The sequence below is a fragment of the Podarcis bocagei genome (genome assembly GCF_964188305.1).
Source record: "Podarcis bocagei genome assembly, chromosome: Z".
In the NCBI taxonomy this organism is placed as follows: domain Eukaryota; kingdom Metazoa; phylum Chordata; class Lepidosauria; order Squamata; family Lacertidae; genus Podarcis; species Podarcis bocagei.
Window position 1 is genome coordinate 33,434,579 of NC_138140.1, and position 23,732 is coordinate 33,458,310.

The 23,732-nt window shown below is 43.0% G+C and overlaps 1 protein-coding gene and 1 pseudogene across 6 annotated transcripts in view; one reads left to right on the forward strand and one right to left on the reverse strand.

Annotated features, from left to right (window-relative positions):
- The window catches only part of LOC308578634 (putative G-protein coupled receptor 34), a 257,775-nt gene that overhangs the window by 147,379 nt on the left and 86,664 nt on the right, over positions 1 to 23,732 (reverse strand). The gene's annotated exons all lie outside the window — the stretch shown is intronic.
- On the forward strand, positions 4,655 to 6,026 carry LOC308578635 (DNA-binding protein inhibitor ID-3-A-like; annotated as a pseudogene). The gene is made up of 2 exons: positions 4,655 to 5,328; positions 5,401 to 6,026. The product of its transcript is annotated as a DNA-binding protein inhibitor ID-3-A-like (transcript).

The window sequence follows — 23,732 nt, forward strand, 5'->3', positions numbered from 1 at the left end:
TGAACAAGAATCTCAGAAATGCACTGGCAAAAGTCCCAAGTTAAACCCAGGGGTGAAGTGCAAACCTCAACCCCTCAAGTCAAGATCTACAGTCAGTTGGTACTGCAATTGTACTATTGTTCTTTTTAAAATATAATTTGCAGGTTTTCCCACAGTTTCTGTACGTACATCAGCTATATGTACACTTCTCCCTCTTTCTATACCAGGATTGTCTTACAAACACGCCATCAGGTGGTACAGCCACGCAACTCAAACCCTACAATAAAAGAACTCCTGTCAAGACGCTTTTGAAGTGTCCTGCAAGTATTTCACTGAACTGCCAGTGCCCACTTTTGGAACACTGGACACCTCCGGGAAGTGTGCAATTCCAGAAAGGCCATCAACCCAGTGTGATCCAGCAGCAGCTCCTATGCAGCCGTCTGCTGTCACTTGGATCAGAGACAAGACAACATACAAGGAAAAGGTGTTTGCAACTGAGAACATTGGCTGGAACATGCCGGGTGGGTGTGGTTGTCTGTCTTCCCAGGCTCCTTATGCTCCCCATTTACTCCTCCTTGCCCTACAACTCTCATTATAACAGGTTTCCAAACAAATAAACAACTTTTAACCAAGAGGAAGGAGCCAGAATGATTGGCAACTCAAACTAGAGTAAACTAGAGCAAAATCCTCAGGTTTTTTTAACCACATCTTAAGCCAGCCTATGGGACCAGACAATTAATTTGGCTCAGGGTGCAGGTAGCCAAGTGGGACATACGACAGACGTAGATGAACACATCTAGGTCACATTGAGAAACTTGACCACACAGTGCCAAGGAAATGGGACTGGCTAGCAAGGCAAAATGGAGGAGAAATTGGAATGTTAATACCCTCCCCTCCCCCCATTTGGGACAAACTGGTAGAGGTGATAGCGATGGGGCAGCTACAAGAATTCTTGGGGGAAAGGATTTTGCAAAACAACTAAGGAAACAGTTCAAAGTAAAATATTTAGGACCAGCAAAGAACTATCTTGGTCTAGAGAACCAGTAAAGGAAGTTTTTGGTTAAGTGAAAGAAAGACAGTAATTGAAAGCAACAACATGCACAACTGGTTATAAAGTTGGGAATTGTGTTGCGTCATGTGTGAATACTTTTGTATATGTTTACAATATTGTATTGGTTCTGTTCGAATGAGAGGGGGTGTTTGGAAAAGGTTCTTTAAGAAAAAGATAAAAGTTCCTGGAAGCTTTAAAAAGTGTTCCAGAATTCTCTTTAGTGCCTAGGAGTGGCACTCTAGGATTGATTGGTGTCCCCTGGAGGTGCAAATAAAGAGAGGAAGTTGCAGGCTACAATGTCCATACAAGGAAAGCACACTCACTCCAAACACACACACACAAAAACTCTCAGCACACACACTGACAACAACGTTGGAAGTAAGACAATGTGTGCTGCTGATACTGTGAGTTTTGCTGGTCAGGATTGTTAAGTACTGGACTGAGATTGTACTGTGCTGGAGATATAAAGAAGGACTTTCAATTTGCAGTGTCGCATTTAACTTGCCTTAAAAGGTGGAGAGAGAAATCTAGTATTTGCACTTAGCAAAAAATGAAAAGATAAGAAATGGGGGGCGGTGAAAAGAGGAAACCCTATCGAGGGAAAATTGTGCATGCCCTGCAACTTTGTATAACAATAGCTTAAAAACTTGTAAGTGGCTTATCAATAAAGAAAGGAAAAAAGAATATCTTTTCTTTACCTTCTGGTAAGAAACCATTCTAATATTCTGTGTGTAAAAAGTCTCTGTATGATATTGTAATTTGATTTTTTTTTTTGTAATTAAGACAACAACCTCATGCACTCTCCCAAAAAGGAACAAGAAAGAATTTAAACAGCTTTTTCCTGCCGCTCTCATTCACCGTGTTGAGTGTTGTGAGTGTGGTGGCTTGCATTGCCTTGGTCCGCCTCTCAGGGACCATCCAGTAGAGGGTGGGACAAGCCATTCCGTGGACCTCAGCCAGGATCCAGGAGGAGTCACCCCACCACCAGTGCTCTTCCAGTAGGGGAGAGTAGTGGATCCTGGTGCACGTGAGTGGCAGGGGCTCCTGAGACCTCTAGTCATCTTTCAAATGGACAACGTTGAAACAGAGCTTTATCAAATATGGATGCTGGTCTCTATGGTCCCTATCGATAGTTCTCATGATTTCTTCATTCAGTGTGGATTGAAAGAAAAGTCATTTTTCACATCCAAAAAAACCAAGAAAAAGAAAAACATTTATTTGGATTTTCATTCGGTCTGCAAAAGAAGAGAAGAAAGACACAGTGCTTCATCAGGCACAATCATTAGAGAGGTTCATTCAGGGATAAATTCACAAAAAAGAAGAGGGGATCCTAACAGCCAAAAAGGCTGCATCATATTCGTGTTTCACAACCCTTTCACGTGCCTTTCCCTCTCTGAAAAGCTTAGTACAAAAAATTGAAAAGTTTAGTACAAAAAAAAAGTTTATAGTGTGGGTGTTCACCTATGTTGTTGCCTTGTTCAATGGCGTGACACTGCTGCAACTGGCTCTGGTTTCGCTCTTCACTATTCCCTTCTTAATGAAAAGCACCAGGTTGAAATTGACCATTCTTGTGAACCAGAATCTCAGAAATGCACTGGCAAAAGTCCCAAGTTAAACCCAGGGGTGAAGCGCAAACTTCAACCCCTCGAGTCAAGTTCAGAGCCAATGGCCCAGCCGAGGGGAATGGAGCTTTTGCCTGGCCAAGCAGTCGAGTGGGTGCAGGGTCGCACCCAGGGAGGATTCCTATGTCGGGAAAAGTATCCCCGAGTGGGTCACTCCATTGTTGCAGCCCCACAGACTAGACGGCAGGAGTATGACTACAAGGGACCACCGTAAAGACCAAGGGAGATTCGGGCAGAGGACAACTATTGAGAGCCGGAGCGCCCACCCCAGGAAAGTCGCTGACCAATGATGTATCAACCGCCTAGCCCAGCCCTGGTTTACTCGCCAGAACGGTCTTGGGAGACCTGCGGGCCGGTTCGAAGGTACAAGGAAGAGGAGGGCTACGACCAGCATCCCAGACCCTCTTACAGGTATGAAGGGCAGGAACCTCAGCATCCGGAAGGACGAGCCTGAGTTATCGCCCTGCCCCAAGGTATAGCTATGACCAAGAGCCACGAGAGGTGGTTCCAAGGCGCATTACTCGTGAGTTTCCCCTGAGGGATTTACACTTACGTCTTTTCCCTGCGTATAAACCCCCCATGCATGTCCTGAGCTATCTGACTTTATTCGAACTAACCTGCCGGGAACTGGAGCTCCCTTCAAGACTGTATATGTCTATTCTGAAGACGTTGATTAGTGGGGAGTTGGCGGATCTCGTGGGGCATCTTCCTTTGTCCCACGCGCTAGACTATGAACGGTATAAATGCCTTGTTTTGGAAGCTGTATGGCTGTACAAGCTGCATATGAATGGATCTTCTGTATTCCAGGCTTTTTATATGAATTTGCAAACTTAACATATTCTGTTTGGCACTTTTGTATATCAAAATTGATACTGCTGTGGGGGGGGGGGGATTGCAGATGACTAAAGGACCAATTGACTGGAAGGCTCCTGAGACCTCTAGTCATCTTTCGAATGGACAATGTTGAAACAGAGCTTTATCAAATATGAATGCTGGTCTGTATGATCCCTATTGATAGTTCTTCTTATTTCTTCACTCAGAGGGGCTTGAAAATTATTTTTCACATCCAAAAACACAAAGAAAAAGAAAACATTTATTTGTTTTTTCATTCTGTCTGCAAAAGAAGAGAAGAAAGATGCAGTGCTTTATCAGGCACAACAATCATTAGAGAGGTTCATTCAGGGATTAATTAACCAAAAAAAGAGAGAGGGGATCCTAACAGCAAAAAAGGCTGCATCATACTACTGTTTGACTCATGTTTTGCAACCCTTTCGCGCGCCTGTCCCTCTCTGAAAAGCTTAGTATAAAAAAAGAAAAGGGATGGATTTGGTGGGTCCCTTGCAGAAAACCAGTACTGGGAAGCAATATGTTTCTGTTACAATTGATTATGTTTCTAGGTATGTTTGGGCTACTGTCCTGCCCAACAATGCTGTATATCACCTAATGAAAGCTTTCGGCCTAATATCTAATGACATCCCCAAAGACAAGAAAAATCTATTCCTTTACACAACAGCAGCTGCCAGAATATCCCATCACTATTAAAATGGCAAAACAAACTCGGCAAGGTTGTAGAAACAGCAAAATTGACGGCAATTATTAGAGGCCACTCAAATCAGAGAATAATTAGAGAGTGGGATGGAGTGAAGGAATACATGAAAAAATATGGTTCCGGAATTGAAATATTAATAGAGAATGTGTAAAACATGCAGAGGTAAGCAAGAAAATAATAATAAAATCAATTGAATAATTATTAAATTATTAACAACACAACAAGATGGAAGAAGTAAAATACTGAGATCACACATGGGTGAAGGGGAGTCGGGGTATTTGGGAACCAATAATATCATTTATAATATAATTTGTTAATTGTGTTGTATTTACATACAACAAATGGAAGCCTAGAGTATTTAGATATATTTTAATTTCGGTAATCTATATAATAGGCTTAAATTATAAAATGAATATGGATTTTGAATTTGATGTTTGGTTTTGAAATAAAAAGAAAAAGAAAAGAAAAAGAAACCATTTGAATCCACTGGAATCAGCCAGCAAGTGATCCACAAGAGCCAGATTCTGGACTTGAAGAATTCCAAGCACATTTATCTTCATTTTTCATTCTGGCCAAAATTATGCCAATAACCTTAAACTAAATTTGGCATCAATTGTGTCTTTATTTGGGGAGGTCTTGGGGGTCTTAACATGCAAAACACCAAAGTCAGCCGTGGAAATCTTGTAACACGTCATAGATTCCATAGGTCCTCTCCAGTTGTACAGAAGATAGAAGAAGAGAGAGAAAAAAGACCTTGACTGGGGAAAGGATCAGAAAGTATTTGCTGCTGCAAAGGTAGCATTTCTGTTTTTAAAATATATACATGGGGCTTTTTTGCAAAGAGAAGCATTTTCTGTGTGCACACAATAGAGAATCAACCAGGATGCCAAGCAAGGGGCAGTATCAATCTCTCTCTCTCGAGGTTGCTTGCTTGCTTCTCCCGCCTTAACAAAGGAAATCTTGCCCTTCTGAAAATCCCTGCTGGTTTCTCCTCCTTCATGGCCATGAAAGGAATCAGCCCCGTCAGATCAGTCAGGATCTGCTAGGAAGCAAGCTGCGTGCTGCCTCTCTGATCAGAGCCTCACAATCACCCAGGGAACGAACAACAGAACGAAGCCCCTTGGCCAGTGACTCCTGCTGCAAAGGCCTTCAATAAAATGTGATGAGTCTTGCCAAAACAAAAAACAAAAAAACAAGAGCCCGGCTCAGGAGGGGCCCAAGAACCTCCTTTACAAACATGAATGACTGCTACTCCAAGCTGCGCGAGCTGGTGCCGACGATCCCGCAAGGCACCAAAGTCAGCCAAGTGGAAATCTTGCAGCACGTTATCGACTATATCTTTGACCTGCAGATTATGCTAGAGGAACAGGTGAAGAAGGGGAAAGATCCGCCCTTAGCCGAGACTTCCTTACTCTCTTTAAAAGCTGCAGAGCGGGCATCCAAACTTTGTCCAAAAGAGGAGAGGAATCTCTGCCACTAACCTCTTAAAACAGACTGCAAGTGTGGGATCCTGGCACTTGGTTCTCTCCAGTGAGACAGGAGATAGAAGAAGAGAGAAAAAATAAAGACCTGAACAGGGGAAAGGATTAGATGTTTTAACCCTGTGCACCCAGTAATGAAGAGACCACCATCTTTCTCTTCCAGATAAACTGTAGAACATGGGTCTGGCCAGCCAGTTTCAGATGCCTTGACTGGTCTTCCAGAAACAACTTTCTGCCCTCAATCTGTTATTCTCTTCCAACGGCCTGAAAACAAAATTTGCAGGCCGGGGAGGGGGGCATTGAAAGCAAGCCCACTTTTCAATAACTATCGTGTGGCTGTATTAAACAAGAAGAAACTTTGCAGAAGAAGAAATTTTGTGGCGTTTGTGTGTCAGACTGGGCAGATTATTATTAATAAAGCTCTGAACACACAGATTCTTCATGCTAGTTTACTGGTCAGGAGATTTCTTACTGAAATCACACACTTTCAACAATGCAGCAACTTGTGACAAATGTGGACTGATCTGTCATTTGCTCAGAAAAAAAGGCAACAACAACAACAAAAACCCCAATTTACATATATGCAGCTTGTATGTATATTTTAGATTATAGTTTTTTAACATCATTTTTTGGGGGTGAAGGGGACTTTCAAGAACATGAAAACTGAGATGTCTTAGGGCTGTTTTGCCTCATGGTTTTTGTTGCTGAACCCTAATAGAGAGAACACATGTATCTTTTTTGGCAGGAAGGTTGATTTCTTCATCCATAAATTGTACTTCCTTTGGTGTGTGGTTTTTTTAAAAAAAACTTTTCATAAAAGCTTTTTGCATAATAAATCTTAAGCTGTTGTTTCTTTAAAAAAACCATATATATATATACACACAAACACACACACATATATATCTATACATATCTATATATCTATATATCTATATCTATATCTATATCTATATCTATATCTATATCTATATCTATATCTATATCTATATCTATATCTATAGATATATAGATATATATATAAACACACACACATATGTGTGTGTGAACGGCAGTGCTTCATCAGGCACAGTCATTAGGAAGGTTCATTTAGGGATTAATTAACAAAAAAGAGGAGGGGGTCCTAACAGCCAGAGAGGGCGCTCTGCTTGGAAAGAAGCAAAGCTATATGTACTCATCACTCCTTTTCTGCACCAAGATCAAACCCCTTTTTGAAAAGCCCTTAGATTGGCTACCCATTAAGGGGTTACTTAGATTAAGATGTTGCTTGTCCAAAGATACACCCTTATGCTGCTTGGCCCCTTCAACAGAACAGTTTAGGAGTTCAACTGCCTCTTCCCAATGGATGACTTTATGGACTCACTAAAGTTTCTGGTGTGGATGTGGCTGTTCACCTGCATTTGTGTCTTATTCAAAGACTCTGATTTCACCTCTTCAGTATTCCCCTTATTTATGAAAAGCACCAGGTTAAAAGTGACCATTCTAGTGAAACTGCATCTCAAAAAGGGCTTTGGCAAATATCCTTTTCAGCACTTTTCTGCACAAAAATTGATTCCCTTGCAAACATGCAATCAGGTGGTATAGCCACACAGTTCACACCGTCAACTTCAATGTGCTGGACATCTGTGGTTTTCTGCCTCCCCCCACCCTCTTTTACTCCCACTTTCCTCCTCCATATGATAAAACTTTCCTCTTCATTGCTTCTGCTATAGTACTATCTTTCATTTTAAATTTAAAAAATGCAGGTTTCTCCACAGTTTCTGTACATACATCAGCAATATGTATGCTTCAGCCCTTTCCTACACCAAAATGGATTCCGTTACAAACATGCCTTCAGGTGGAACAGCCACACAGTTCACACCCTGCCCTTAATGAACCTTTCAGTTACTGCACACACTCCAAATTTGCGGAGGATGCACCTGTTTTACTCGCAGCCAGGTATTCCCAAACCCCTCAACACAAGTGTCCTTTCTTATTTTCTGCACCCCGATTCAATCCCTTGCCAACACCTTACCAAAAGATGCAGCTACACAACTCAGACCTTATATAATCCATGGATCTCCTGGAACCTACAAGCCCTTGGTGCATTTCACACATTGAAGCCTTTGCCGTTAAGAAGAAAAACATGAAGGGAAATTGCGCAACATATAAAATGTTATGGGGGGGAATTAATAAATTAAGAGGTAGGGCTTTGACATCCATATATATTTGACAGGCTGGCTCCAATACTTCCAACTGAATGAAAGACAAGGAAAATAGGGTTTGCTGGAGAAATATCAAAACTAAAGGGAACTCTAATCCAGCCTAAAGGAAAATATCTATCTAAAATGTATAATCTCTTCCACAATTCACACCCTGCCATTATAGAACTTTTGTCTCACTTAAAACGCTCAACCTTTTTTGAGGATGAACACCTCTGAACACATAGGGACAGAGAAACCTAACACATTCTGCAGCCTCTGGAATCAGCCAGCAAGTGATCCACAAGAGCCAGACTCTGGGCTTGAAGAATTCCAAGCACATTTATCTGGATTTTTCATTCTCCCTACAAGAGAAGAGAAGTGAAAGACAGTGCTACATCTGGCTCAGTCATTAGGGAGGTGCATTCAGGGATTAATTAACAAAAAAGAGGAGGGAATCCTAACAGCCAGAAAGGGTGCTCTGCTTGGAAAGCAGCAAAGAGATGGCTGCTCCGTCCCTTCCTCCTCCTCCTCCTCCTCCTCCTCCTCCTCCTCCTCCTCCTCCTCCTGCTCCTAATGAGACCTGGAGCAAAGCAGGCTGAGTTCCCGGCTTCATCATTGGTGCCATTTGCAGAAGAGTGGTTTCCGCAGCCCCCCACCATCCCACCCCCTTCCTCTATACTATGTAAATAGAATTACAGGATTTCCCACAGTTTCTGCTTTCGTCTTCACAGCTGCTGCTCAAGTACTATCTTTCCTTTTGAAATAAAAAATTGCAGGTTTCTCCACAGTTTGTTTACATACATCAGCAATATGTATGCTTCAGCCTTTCCTACACCAATATGGATTCTTTTCCAAACATGCCTGCAGGTGGTACAGCCACACAGTTCACACCCTGCCTTTAATGAACTTTTCAGTTACTGCACACTCTCCAAATTTGCGGAGGATGCACCTGTGTTACTCGCAGCGGGGTATCCCAAAACCCCTCAACACAAGTGTCCTTTCTCCTTTTCTGCACTAAGATTCAATCCCTTGCGACACCTTACCAGAAGATGCAGCTACACAACTCAGACCTTATATAATCCATGGATGAAATATAAATATCTCCTGGAACCTACAAGCCCTTGGTGCATTTCACACATTGAAGCCTTTGGCTTGAGGAAGAAAAACATGAAGGGAAATCGGGCAACATATAAAATGTTATTAGAGGGGGAAATTAATAAATTAAGAGGAAAGGACTTTGACATCCATATATATTTGACAGGCTGGCTCCAATACTTCCAACTGAATGAAAGACAAGGAAAATAGGGTTTGCTGGAAAAATATCAAAACTAAAGGGAACTCTAATCCAGCCTAAAGGAAAATATCTATCTAAAATGTATAATCTGCTCCACAATTCACACCCTGCCATCAAATAACTTCAGAACACATAGGGACAGAGAAAGCTAAAAGATTCTGCAGTTTGATTGCACCCAAATGTCAGAACATTTAGAGTGCTCCTTGCAGGCATGTCTTAAACTTTAGTACCATGGGGCTCCAAGCATTTGTGCCATATGACCAAGCAAGGCATCTTTCCAACTGCAGCAGCCCCATTTCCTTTGTAAAAGATGGAAAAAACACAGTTCCATGAAACAACAGGTAATGTAGTGTGAAAGAAACATTGCGAGGGGGACAGAAGCCCTAACAGAATAATCAGGTACACCAAAACAATAATCAACACTTCTAAATACAGCCTATGGCGCAAAACCATTCAATGTATAATCTCCTCCACAATTCACATCCTGCCATCAAAGAACTTTTGTCTCACTCAAAGCACTCAACCTTTTCTGAGGATGCACACCTCAGAACACATAGGGACAGAGGAAGCAAAAAGGACAGGCCACACAACAAGCCAGTGACTTCTGTCTTGCAGGTAGATTTCTCGGATGACCCAGACCATTTCTCGAAAGGGGTGGAAGAGGAAGAACCACTGGAATATTGAGATGAAGAGGAGGAGGAGGAAGAGGAGTACAAGATTGGTAACCACAGAATGCTTTCCAGTATTGAAGTTACAAGAGATGCATTCTGACAAAACAAAAAGCTTAGTAGAAAAAAAAAGTTTATAGTTTGGGTGTTCACCTATGTAGGTGCCTTGTTCAATGGTCTGACACTCCTGCAAATGGCTCCGATTTCACTCTTCACTATTCCCCTTCTTAATGAAAAGCACCAGGTAGAAATTGACCATTCATGTGAACCAGAATCTCAGAAATGCACTGGCAAAAGTCCCTGGTTAAACCCAGGGATGAAGCGCAAACCTCAACCCCTCAAGTCAAGTTCTACAGTCAGTGCAAATATTTGGTACTGCAATTGTACTATTCTTCTTTTTAAAATATAAAATTGCAGGTTTTCCCACACTTTCCGTACGTACATCAGCTATATGTACGCTTCTCCCTCTTTCTATACGAGGATTGTCTTACAAAATAGCCATCAGGTGGTACAGCCACACAACTCAAACCCTGCAATTAAAGAACTCCTGTCAAGACACTTCTGAAGTGGCCTGCAAGTATTTCACTGAACTGCCAGTGCCCACTTTGGAACAATGGCCACCTCCAGGAAGTGTGCAATTACAGAAAGGGCATCAACCCAGTGTGATCCAGCAGCAGCTCCTATGCAGCCGTCTGCTGTCACTTGGATCAGAGACAAGACAACATACAAGAAAAAGGTGTTTGCAACTGAGAACATTGGCTGGAACATGGTGGGTGGGTGTGGTTGTCTGTCTTCCCAGGCTCCTTATGCTCCCCATTTACTCCTCCTTGCCCTACAACTCTCCTCATAACAGGTTTCCAAACAAATATATTACTTCTAACCAAGAGGAAGGAACCAGAATGATTGGCAACTCAAACTAGAGCAAACTAGAGCAAAATCCTGGTTTTTTTAAAACCACATCTTAAGGCAGCCTATGAAACAATTAGTTTGGCTCAGGGCACAGGAGCCAAGTGGGACGTACGACAGATTTGGATGAACACATCTAGGTCACATTGAGAAACTTGACCACACAGTGCCAAGGAAATGGGACTGGCCAGCGAGGCAAAGATGGAGGAGAAACTAGAATGTTAACACCGCCCCCTCCAAATCTGGGGCAAACTGGTGGAGACAATAGCGGTGGGGAAGCTATGAAGAAAATCTTATTTTTTATAAGCCCCCGATTTTTTCCCAGCATAACTAATTTTTATTTGGCTTTGGCTTTCTGTAAATTTAATTACCCAAAGTGTATTTCTACATATATAGCAGGAGACCAAAACACTGGAAAGAAAATACAGTCTTGAAGAGACTAGTAAATTAATTGTGATGACTATTCTATTTATTTTCTTGAGTCAGAGTACTACAATCAAGTGCTAGCATATAACTTAGGATGCTTCTAGGTTCCATGTTCTGTTTTTTATGAAGCTCATGTGTTTAACACAATGTGACTAATCAGGTAAAAACTGTTAACCTTTTTTTCTGGTGCTGTCAGAGTGTATGCTTTTGCACATTTGAAGTGCAGTCTGAAAGCAAATTATATATATAATAAATTACCCCCCTCCAAATCTGGGGCAAACTAGTGGAGACGATAGCGGTGGGGAAGCAACAAGAATTATTGGAAAACACAGATAATAAAATGCATTCCCCTCTGGGTTGAATCCTGGCCATGGGGGCTTAATCCCCCCAATATTGAGGGGGCCCACATCCCCTGTTGGGTTGTTGTTATGGGGAAGCAAATGACAGCCACCATCAGCTGCAAGAGACACATGCCATAGGGAGCCAAGTGGGAAATGCGACAGATGTGGAAGGACACATCTCGGTCACATGGAGAGATATAACTTCACAGAAAAGTGGGACTGGCAAGGGAAATGGCCCCCTAGTCCTGGATGAGGGAGAGGAATGGGAAACATTCAATGTATCCATCTGCAGATCATTTGCATGCTGCAGGGCTTCATACAATGTTTCTAAACAAATAAACAAAACATAAATAAAAATTTTTGTTCATGGTAACATTAGCATTGTATACAGAAACAACGGGTTCCTTTCATATCTTTATGTATTGGTTCATTTAAATTGGTTGTACTTTCCCTCTCCTTTCCTTCTGAAAAGCTCAAAGCAGCTAACAAAAAATAAAACCATGACCTAGCAATTGAGAATATTTGTTAGGAAACAGCAGCAGAGACAACCTCTCCTCCTCCCCTTATCTTTACTTATTTGCTTCCATTTTAAGGGAGGAAGAGAAGCATGCATGTGTGAAAAGCAAAGTTGTCCAATGAAATTTGATATTGTTTCACACCAGGCCCACAGATTTTTCATGAAAAATTCAATGGTGCATTACCGGGCTATCAGCCCGTGTGTAGTTCAGATTCTACAGTTTGATTGCACCTAAATGGCAGAAAATGCAGAGTGCTCTGCGTCATAGCTGGCCCACACCTCCTTGTAGGCATGTCTTAAACTTTAATACCAAATATCAAAACAAAAGGGAACTCTAATCCAGTCTAAAGGAAAATATCTATCTAAAATGTATAATCTGCTCCACAATTCCCACCCTGCCATCAAATAACTTTTGTCTCACTTAAAGCGCTCAACCTTTTCTGAGGATGCACACCTCTGAACACATAGAGCCAGAGAAAGCTAAAACTTTCTGCAGCTTGATTGTCCCCCAATGGCAGAACATTCAGAGTGCTCCTTGCAGGCGTATCTCAAACTTTAATACCATTGGGCTCCAACCATTTGTGCAATATGACCAAGTAAGGCATCTTTCCAACTGCAGCAGACCCATTTCCTTTGTAAATGATGGAAAAAACACAGTTCCATGGCAAAACAAGTAATGTAGTGTGAAAGAAACATTGGGGGGGGGGCAGAAGCCCTAAAAGAATAATCAACAACACCAAAGCAATAATCACCACATCTAAATACAGCCTATGGTGCAAAACCATTCAATTCTTCATGCCCCTGCTATTTGCAGAATCTACTGATCCCAGCAGAGCTAAATCTCTGCTGAGGACTTGTTGCCTCAGTTGGTTGGAATCACGGACTGCAGGTACAAGGCAGGGCACACTGACCAGACTTCCTGGCCAACCAGGGCTACAGCCCCGTCAGTATTTCTGGACAGGGTGCTCAGTTCCCCCAATATTGGGGGGCCCGGCATCCCCCACTGCTGGGCTCTTGCTATGGGGCCGCACATGACTGTCACCAGCAGCTGCGGGAAGCCCAGGGCCCTGTTAGCAGCGAGGGACATACAACAGATATGAATGGCCACACCTGGCAGGTGAGGCGAAGATGGAGGAGAACGAAGGGGAAACATTTGATTTTATCTTTTTGCATACTGCAGGACCTGATAACAGGTTTCCAAACAAATAAACAATTTTTAACCAGGAGGAAGGAACTAGAATGATTGGCAACTAGAGCAAAATTTTTAGTTTTATCATCACATCTTAAGCCAGCCTATGGGACAAAACAATAAATTTGATGCAGGGCACAAGTAGCCGAGTGGGGCACATTTAGGTTACATTGACGAATTTGACCACATAGAGCCAAGGAAATGGGACTGGCTAGCAAGGCAAAATGGAGCAGAAATTGGATTGTTAAAACCTCCCCCCCCCCAATTTGGAACAAACTGGTGGAGGCGATAGCGAGGGGGCAGCTACAAGAATTCTTGGGGGGAACGAATTTGCAGAACTATTAAGGAAACAGTTCAAAGTAAAATATTTAGGACCAGCAAACAACTATCTTGGTCTAGAGAACCAGTAATGGAAGTTTTTTGTTAAGTGAAAGAAACACAATAATTGAGTTGCTTGAATGGAACACAAGCTCAACCTTTTCTGAGGATGCACACCTCATAACACATAGAGCCAGAGAAAAAAAGAAGACTGGAAGAGGGTCCTCGTGGGCAAAAGGCGTTATTGAATCGGCTTTTAGGTTATTGCCGGTTCACCCTCAAGATTTTAAGTGGTTGGGCTTTCATTTGGATGGCGCTTATTATATTGATAAAGGTGATGCCAATGGGCTGCGCAATACCCTGTGCAGCATTTGAGTCCTTTAGCACTATCCTTCATTGGGCTTTGCGAGTTAAGTCTGGTTCACTGGGGTGACCCATTATCTTGATTATTCTCCTGGCTGGATCATGTGACACCAGCAACTGCGTAGTCTTAGTGGATGCCTTTTATTCCCTCACTGAGGAGCTGGGTGTCCCGTTGGCAGCAGATTAGACAGAGGGTCCTTTTAACGTACCGTATTTATCGCTCTATAACACGCACCCGACCATAACATGCACATAGTTTTTAGAATGCATAGGCATGCCACCTGTAGGCATTTCCTCCATAACACGCACAGACATTTCCCCTTACTTTCTAGGAGGAAAAAAGTGAGTGTTATGGTGCAAAAAATACGGTATTTAGGGATCCAGATGGATATCGTTGCTCAAACATGCCACTTGCCTATGGAGAAGCTGTCTGCCTTGAAGAAAGTTATTTTGTAATACTTCCTCTGAAGCAAGTGATGCTTCATCAGATCCGATCTTGCTGGGTCATTTAATTAATCTTGCATACAGAGTGGTTGCCCCAGGCCGCCCCTTCCGTTCCCGCTTGGCCAGGCTGCCTGAGGCCCGAGGTCCCCTTGCCTTCATGCACGCTTACCAAGTGAGGTGAAGGCGGATCTCATGCGGTGGTTGCACTGAGGGTTGGAGAAATTGTGTTGGAGCCAGAACGGGGTAGAGAGTATGGAGGCTAACTGCTTCGGGACTTTTCCTTACCTGCTTTGGAGCTTGTCATTAGAGTCAGGAGCTCTAAGACAGACCTAGTGGGAAGGAGTGCCACCATCAGGCTTCTGGTCATAGGGGAGGAGGGCCCTTTGCATGGTTATGGATACCAGAAATATTTGGCTTTTTGTTCCCCTGGGGGCTGGCCAGCTTCTAGTGCACAAAAATGGGTTCCTGTTAGCCAGGCATCAATTTGCTTGCATCGTGCGCCAGTTATTGCAGCTTGCCTACCGCTGAACACGCCTCATTCCTTCCGAATAGGTGCTGCTACAAAGGCTGTGCACTGGGGCCTGTCAGTAGACAGGATTGTGAATATGGGTCATTGGAAGTCTGACGCTGACAAGGGTTACGTTAGGAAGTGTCGCCAATGATGTCTGTGCTGATGCCTGTTCGTTATTTCCTTTTTTCATAGGAGCAGCTGTGCACATTTGGATTGTTGGCCACAGCATTGTACATTGGACTGGCAAGCGCGCTGATGAGTCTGGACTGGGGCGCCATCTCGGTCTTCCTGCCCATGTGAACGTATCCTGGATGTCCAATGGGGAATGCTTTGGGAGGAGTTCCTTCCTTTGGTGCGGTCGAGTGTGACCTGTGCAGGTCCTCCCACAGCGCTGGTGGTGCAATTGGGCAAAAATGATTTGCTGTCTTCCTCCAAAATGATTTGCTGCCTTCCTCCATGCAAGAGGACTTGGATGAGTTGATGGCAGCTCTCCTTGGACTCAAAATATTTTAAAGCATTGGTTCAAGGTGGTCTGGGGTGTGTGTGTTGGAGAACCTGTTCCCTCCAATGCGCAAAGGTATTCCGTTAAAGGTATCCAGGGATTCGCCATGCTTTTGTCGACCCCTTTCGAGGGGTAGGGCCATGCATGAGTCCCTGGGAGCATTTGGGGTGAGCTTGAGTCTGATCCTGGTTCATTGCTCCTCCACGATGTTTACCTGTACTGACGATATGGTGGGGCCCAGTTGTCAGTGCTGCCCTGCTGAGGTCAGGCGCAGCTAGCCGGGAACCAATGCCTAGACAAACTACCACCGAGCAGGCCAGAAAGTGCGTGAATAAGGCTGCGGTAAAAAAGGTCCTTGCTTTAGGTGGTTCCATGATTTTGCACCCTGTGATTACCTTCAAGGCTGCTGCCCTCTTTAGGGCTGATGGGGTGCACCTTTCCCTTCAGGAAAAAACACCTGGTTGGCTGCTGTTGCATTGGGTTTGAAGGAAGGGTTGAAATTGTGAGTGGTTTGGGCGGCGAGCTTCAGTGCTTGATTGGCAGTTAGGCATTGGTTTAGGAATTGGTTGGTGAAGAGGTATGGATTGGCTGTGCCTGCCCCTTCAAAATACTAAAATTGTAAAAAAAATCTAGAATGAGGTATACGAGGAGCTGAAAAAATCGTTTAAGATTTTGTTTACAAAAAAAGCCAGAGGCTTTTCTGTTAGGCCTAATATCTTATGACATCCCCAAACACAAGAAAAATGTATTCCTTTGTGAAACAGCAGCTGCCAGGATATTGATTGCAAAATACTGGAAGGGGGACAAAATCCCATCACTATTAGAATGGCAAAACAAACTTGGTGAGTTTGTAGAAATGGCAAAATTGACAGCAATTATTAGAGGCCACTCAAATCAGAGAATAATTAGAGAGAGGGATGGAGTGAAGGAATAGATGAAAAAATATGGTAAAGACATAAGCACAGGGCAGGGCAGCCATCTCTCTCTCTTTCTCCACATGCACCGAAGAAGCCATATTTGCTTAGCCAAAGATGCCCTCTTGACTTCCAGCCAAGACAAAAGGACTGTCTTCTTATGGAATAGTTTCCAAGTAGATGTTACTTTTCTAAGTCTACCCTCTGGGATCCAATTATAAACAGAATGTGTGAGTAAACCTTTTTATACTTTTATAGAAGACTGTGTCATGTCTTATCTTTAATGAGGGAAAAAGGGGGAAATACCAGAACAGTTATTATAGAGGCTTTAGTGAGCCTGAGCAAACGCATCCGCTGCAAGTTTTAAAAAAGGGGAATGTTACTCTGCTAAATTGTGGAACTTGTTAACGCAAGTTGGAAAAGGATATAATCAGACAATATATCCTCTCTTGCATCCCTGAACATTCCCACAAAAATAAGTACTGGAAGCTAAAACCCCTTGGTGCATTTTGCCCATCAAAGCCTTTGCTGTTAAGAAGGAAAACATGAAGGGAGACTATATAACAACTAACGCATCTAAAGCAGCCATCCAGATTAGATCCCTATATGCTAAGAATCAGGCTCAATCAGTGAAGATAGCGTTGAGACTCTTTCAAATGAAAGTCCTCCCCCTTCTTTTGGTGGGCATCTCTTTAGGCTCCCATAGGGATTTTTTGAAATTGGATTCTATCCAAACGCGATTCCTTAGAGCCATCCTTAGGATTCCCCCCCTCGGTAGCAGGTGCGGTTATGAGATTAGAGGTCGGCTGGCAAGCTCTACGGCATGTGGCCTTGAAGACAAAGCTCTGGCTATGGCTCAAGCTTTGTTTTAAACCAGTGGGTATTGCCCCCTTGATATTGAGGGACGATTTCCAATCATCGTGGGAAAGGGAGGTCACTAACGAGGTTCAATCCTGCGGATTGTCTCATCTTTACTTTGAGTCTATGACGTACAATCAAGCTAGAGCTGTGATCTCCCGGAGACTGAGTGACATTGCCAGACAAGAGGACATAGGCCAGGTAAAACCAGGGATGTTCCTAGGGGACCAGATTTATTGGACCATACCAGCCCCCTACCTTGCAGAAATTCACCATGTGGAATACCGTAGACTTCTTACAGCGGCTAGATTAAATGTCCTTGACTCTGCGATATTGTGGGGAAGGTACAGGGGAGTACCATACGCCCAGAGAACCTGTCATTGTGCCATGGGTGTGGTTGAGTCCACCAAACACATTCTCTTGACTTGCCCTTCTTATGCAGAGTTTAGACAAAACTTTATAGACCCACTCCTATGTCAATCTAGCTTCCTATCCGGAGAAAACCAGGTTTTATACTTGCTGAATAATGTCACTAGAGCTATATCTTCCTTGGTGGCCAAATTTCTTTTCTTAGCTTTTAAGCGTCGCAAGACTATAATTGACTGTATTGACATGGGGCTATCTGTTTAGCCCATTTTAGTGTTGGCTAAGTTCTAAAATTTTCCTGGAGCTTTTAACTGTGTTTTGACAAGTGTACTTTTTTCTGACTGACGGTCGAATAAAAGGTTGATGATGATGAAAACCCCTTTTTTTTGATTTTGCCCATCAAAGCCTTTGCTGTTAAGAAGGAAAACATGAAGGGAAATTGGGCAACATATAAAATGTTATTAGAGGGCAAATTAATAAATTGAGATGAAAAGACTTTGAAATCCATAAATATTTGACAGACTGGTTCCAATACTTCCAACTGAATAAAAGACAAGAACAATGAGGTTCCCTGGAGAAATATCAAAATGACTGGGAAAAGCTGTGGAGGGAAGACATAAGATTCACCGCATGTTATGGGGGGGTGTGAAGAAGGAGGTAAGAGATGGAAGCACTGTCCTGTTTTCAGATTGGGGACAGCCTCCCACCTCTTCTCCCCAACCTGTGGAAGGAACAGACTCAAATTCCTCACCTCTTGAACCCTCAGCAAATGTCCAAGCTACAACCCCAGGGTGAAGTGCAAACCTCAACCCCACAAATCATGTGTCCTTAACTAAGTTATACAGTCAGAGGCTGCTGTCTAAAGAAGCATCTCCCATTTCTCGGAAGGCCACTTCAACTTCATCTAGCGCTCAGTCGCTTTCTTCACTGTCTTCCCAGTGCTCCTGGGCAAGCTCTATGGGCTCGCTGACATCCCTGAGGTCCACAGACTATGCTGCCAGCCACAGGGCAGACGATTTCCGCAAGCTGAACAAGGAGAGGGAATTCCACTATTCTGTCATCCGGTTGAAGCTGAATCACATGGTTTCCAGGCTGCCTAGGAGGGGCAATGTGGCAGAAAACTACATAGGCTGCTGCCCAGTGAGGTGCAACTTAAAGCCTAGGCAGAGGATCAGCACAAGCCTCATAAACCTCAGAGACTTTGCACTGTATTCATCATATGACTGCTTCTGAGAAATGGGATCGTGAGAGCTGGCACACATAATTGCCACACAGGAGGTGCTGCAGGCTTGGTGGTGGTGGTTTTTTTAACTTGGCTGCCCAGCCATCTTGGTGATACTGCAAGCCTTTCTCAGGCTTTGCAATGCCATGGAGAAGAATATACACATTATACCTTGTGGCGCAAAGGTAGCCATCACATGAAAATACCTTCACGTTGCTCTTTGTGGCTTACATTTTGTGTGTGTCACTTGTAAATGCTTCAGCCTTCACACTTGGCCAATTCTGTACTGCCCTTACAAATGTTGCTTTCTAGTGCTTTTTTGGTAAAAGAAATAATGGGCTAACTTGGTTTCATCAAGGGACAATAATATTAGCCGTTTAGAAAGTACAAAAAGAAAGTGTTTGCAACTGTGATTGTAGTATTCATCTTTTTAAAATATAAACTTTGCAATTTTGTCACAGTTTCTGTATGCACATCAGCTATATGTAATAAATAAATCATCATCATCATCTTTATACCACACCCATTTGGCTGGCTTTCCCAAGGGACTCTGGGGGGCTTAGAGCATATCTAAAAACATCCAGCATTAAAAATCTCCCGATACACAGCTGAGGATATAGAGAGGGAGAAGGAAGAGAAGGCAGGAAGGGTAACCATGTCAGACCACTAACTCCTCGAAATACAAATGTCTTCCGGATAGATTGCCCATAAACTCCACCCCTTGGTCTAACACGGTTACCTCTTCCATGCTTAGCTAATCTGTTCTTCCTCCCCTCTCTGAGTAAAAAACCCTATACCTTTCCCCCATACAAATGTTTAACTTTAACATATAAAATACACACTAATATAAGGAACATCAAAATACCAAAAACCAGCATAATCACAGGGCGCCAAGCCAAATTTAAAATGTTGGTCATGGTAGGGCACTAGCCTGAAAAGATGTCCCACAAATGGATTTTTCATTCTCTCTGCAAGAGGAGAGAAGTGAAAGGCAGTGCTACATCTGGCGCAGTCATTAGGGAGGTGCAATCAGGGATTAAAAAACAAAAAAGAGGAGGGGATCCTAACAGCCAGAAAGGGTGCTCTGCTTGGAAAGGAGCAAAGAGCTGGCTGCTCCGTCCCATCCTGCTTCTGCTGCTGGTTTTGGAAAAGCTTAGTACAGAAAAAAAAAAGAAGCTAGAGGAAGCTAAAGACAAGCCACACAAGAAGCCCGTGACTTCTGTCTTGCAGGTAGATTTTTCAGATGACCCAAACCTTTTCTCAAAAGGGGGGCGGGGAGAGGAAGAACCGCAGGAATATTGAGATGATGAAGAGGAGGAGGAGGAAGAGGAGTACGACAAGATTAAACACAGAATGCTTTCCAGTATTGAAGTTATAAGAGATGCATTCTGCTTAGTACAAAAAAAAAGTTTGTAGTGTGGGTGTTCACCTTTGTTGGTGCCTTGTTCAGTCTTGCTGCAGAAAAGAGGGGAGAGGATACCCTGCTAGATATATAGACTTTCGGATTAATCATATATATATGATATATTATTATATATAATATTTGGAGGGACGGGGTGGTGGTTGTGGGGCTCCTACTGAAGCGAGAGTAGCATGGATTTCATCTAGTTGTAGAAAATGAGTGAAAAGAACATGCAGATCGTGGAAAAAGTGGAGTGGTTGAATTAGCTGAAAAGTTCATTAAGGGTGGGTGTGAGCTGTGTGGTGGTACCACCTGATGGCATGTTCGAAAAAGAATCCGTTTTGGTGTAGAAAGGACTGAAGCGTACCTATTGCTGATGTACGTACAGAAACTGGAAACTCCTGCAATTTTATTTCCCCCGCCTAGAGGAAGGGGGTGTGTGATGGTGGGGGACTGTGGAAATCACCCCTCTGCAAATGGCCACATGGACCGGCAGAGCACGGAGGACAGGGGGAATCTGGCGGCATGGCAGCTGCCACCTGACGAATCCCAGAACTCGGCCCATTTTCCTTCAAACCTCCATTAGCAGCAGCAGCAGCAGTGGGAAGGGATGGAGCAGCCAGCTCTTTGCTGCTTTCTAAGCAGAGCACCCTCCTCATTTTTGTTAATTAATCCCAGAATGAACCTCTCTAATGATTGTGCGAGATGAAGTACTGCCTCTCCCTTCTTTCCTTTTGCAGAGAGAATGAAAATCCAAATAAATGCTTTTCTTTTTCTTTTTAGATTTTTTTACATGTGATTTTTCACAACTATTTTCAAGCCCCACTGAATGAGGAAAAAATAACAACTATTGATAGTGATCATACAGACCAGCATTCATATTCAACACTGTCCATTCAAAAGGCAGCTAGAGGTTTCGGGAACCCCTACAACTCCGCCCCCCTGCAAGGATCCACTAAGTTCTTATGTCCTCTCCCCTACTGGAAGAGCACTGGTGGGGGGGGTGACTCCTCCTGGATCCTGGCAGATGCCCAAGGAATGGTTTGTCCCGTCTCTCCTTGGCAAACCGCAATCCCTCGTTCTGATGCAGCTTGGTTTGGGGGCGGTTCGTTCCCACCCTCTACCAGATGGTCACCAAGGCACCAAAGTCAGCCGTGGAAATCTTGCAACACGTCATAGATTCCATAGGTTCTCTCCAGTTGTACAGAAGATAGAAGGAGAGAGAGAATAAAGACCTTGACCGGGAAAAGGATCAGATGTATTAACTCTGTGCATCCAGTAATGAAGAGACCACCATCATTCACTTCCAGATAAACTGTAGAACATGGATCTGGCCAGGCAGTTTCAGATGCCTTGACTGGTCTTCCAGAAACAACCTTCTACCCTCAATCTGTTATTCTCTTCCAACAGCCTGAAAACAAAATTTGCCGGGCGGGGGGGGGGGGTGAAAGCAAGCCCACTTTTTAATAACTATCGTATTGCTGTATTAAACAAGAAGAAACTTTGCACAAGAAGAAATTTTGTGGGGTTTGTGTGTGAGACTGGGCGGATTATTATTATTATTATTATTAAAGCTCTGAACACTCAGATTCTTCATGCTAATTTACTGGTCATGAGATTTCTTACTGAAATCGCACACTTCCAACATTGAATCAGCTTGTGACAAATGTGGACTAGTCTGTCATTTGCTCAGAAAAAAGGGCAACAACAACAATAAAAAACTTTGCATATATGCAGCTTTTATGTATATTTTGGATTATAGTTTTTTAACATAATTTTTTTGGGGTGAAAGGGACTTTCAAGAACATGAAAACTGAGGTGTCTTAGGGCTGTTTTGCCTCATGGTTTTTGTTGCTGAACCCTAATAGAGAGAACACATGCATCTTATTTGGCAGGAAGGTTGATTTCTTCATCCATGAATTGTGCTTCCTTTGGTGTGAGTTTTTTTAAAAAAAACTTTTCATAAAAGCTTTTTGCATAATAAATCTTAAGCTGGTGTTTCTTTAAAAAAACCAAATACACACACACATACATACATTGCAATTTCTGCTGCAGTTTCTCAACATATATCAGCAGAGTTTATGCTTCAAGAGGAGAGAAGTGAACGGCAGTGCTTCATCAGGCACAGTCCAAAGGTTGTATACATGTGTACTCTCTATTAGAGTTCAGCAACAAAAGCCATGAGGCAAAAGAGCCCTAAGACACCTCAGTTTTCATGTTCTTGAACGTCCCCATTCAAAATGATGCTAAATAACTATAATCCAAAATATGCATACAAGCTGCATATATGCAAAGTTGTTGGTTTTTTGTGTTGCTCTTTTTTCTGAACAAACAAAAGATCTGTCCACATTTGTCACAAGCTGTTGCAATGTTGGATTTTAGTAAGAAATCTCCTGACCAGTAAATTAGCATGAAGAATACATCTGATCCTTTCCCCACCCCAGTCAAGATATTTTCTCTCTCTCTTCTTCCATCTTCTGTACAACTGGAGAGGACCAAGTGCCAGGATCCCACACTTGCAGTCTGACGTGTTGCAAGATTTCCATGGCTGACTTTGGTGCTTTGCATGTTAAGACCCCCAAGACCTCCCCAAATAAAGACACAATTAATGTCAAATTTAGTTAAAGGTCATTGGCATAATTTTGGCCAAAATGAAAAATGAAGATAAATGTGCTTGGAATTCTTCAAGTCCAGTATCTGGCTCTTGTGCATCACTCAATATTGGGGGAATGGAGCACCCTGTCTAGAAATACTGAGGGGGCTAAAGCCCTGGGTGGCCAGGAGATCTGCTCACTGTACCTGCAGTCAGTGTTTCTAACCAACAGAGGCAACAAGTCCTCAGCAGAGATTTAGCTCTGCTGGGATCAGGATATTCTGCAAATTTCAGGGGCATGTAGAATTGAATGGTTTTGTGCAATAGGCTGTATTTAGATGTGGTGATTATTGTTTTGGGGTTCCTGATTATTCTGTTAGGGCTTCTGTCCCCCCCCCCAAATGTTTCTTCCACACTACATTACCTGTTGTTCCATGGAACTTGGTTTTTCCCCCTTCTTTTACAAATGAAATGGGGCTGCTGCAGTTGGAAAGATGCCTTACTTGGTCATATGGCACAAATGGTTGGAGCCCCATGGTACTAAAGTTTAAGATACGCCTGCAAGGAGCACTCTGAATGTTCTGCCATTGGGGGGCTATCAAGCTGCAGAATGTTTTAGCTTTCTCTGTGTTAAGGGGTTTTGTAAGCGTTCATGTAGCTGATGTCTGTACACAAATATGAACGCTTAAAAACCCCTCAACAAAAGTGTCCTTTCTCCTTTTCTGCACCCAGATTCAATCCCTTGCCAACACCTTACCAGAAGATGCAGCCACACAACTCAGACCTTATATAAACCATGGATAAAATACAAATATCTCCTGGAACCTACAAGCCCTTGGTGCATTTCACCCATCGAAGCCTTTGGCGTTAAGAAGAAAAACATGAAGGGAAATTGGGCAACATATAAAATGTTATTAGGGGCAGAAATTAATAAATTAAGAACTTTGAAATCCATATATATTTGACAGACTGGCTCCGATACTTCCAACTGGATGAAAGACAAGGAAAATAGGGTTGGCTGGAGAAATATCAAAAC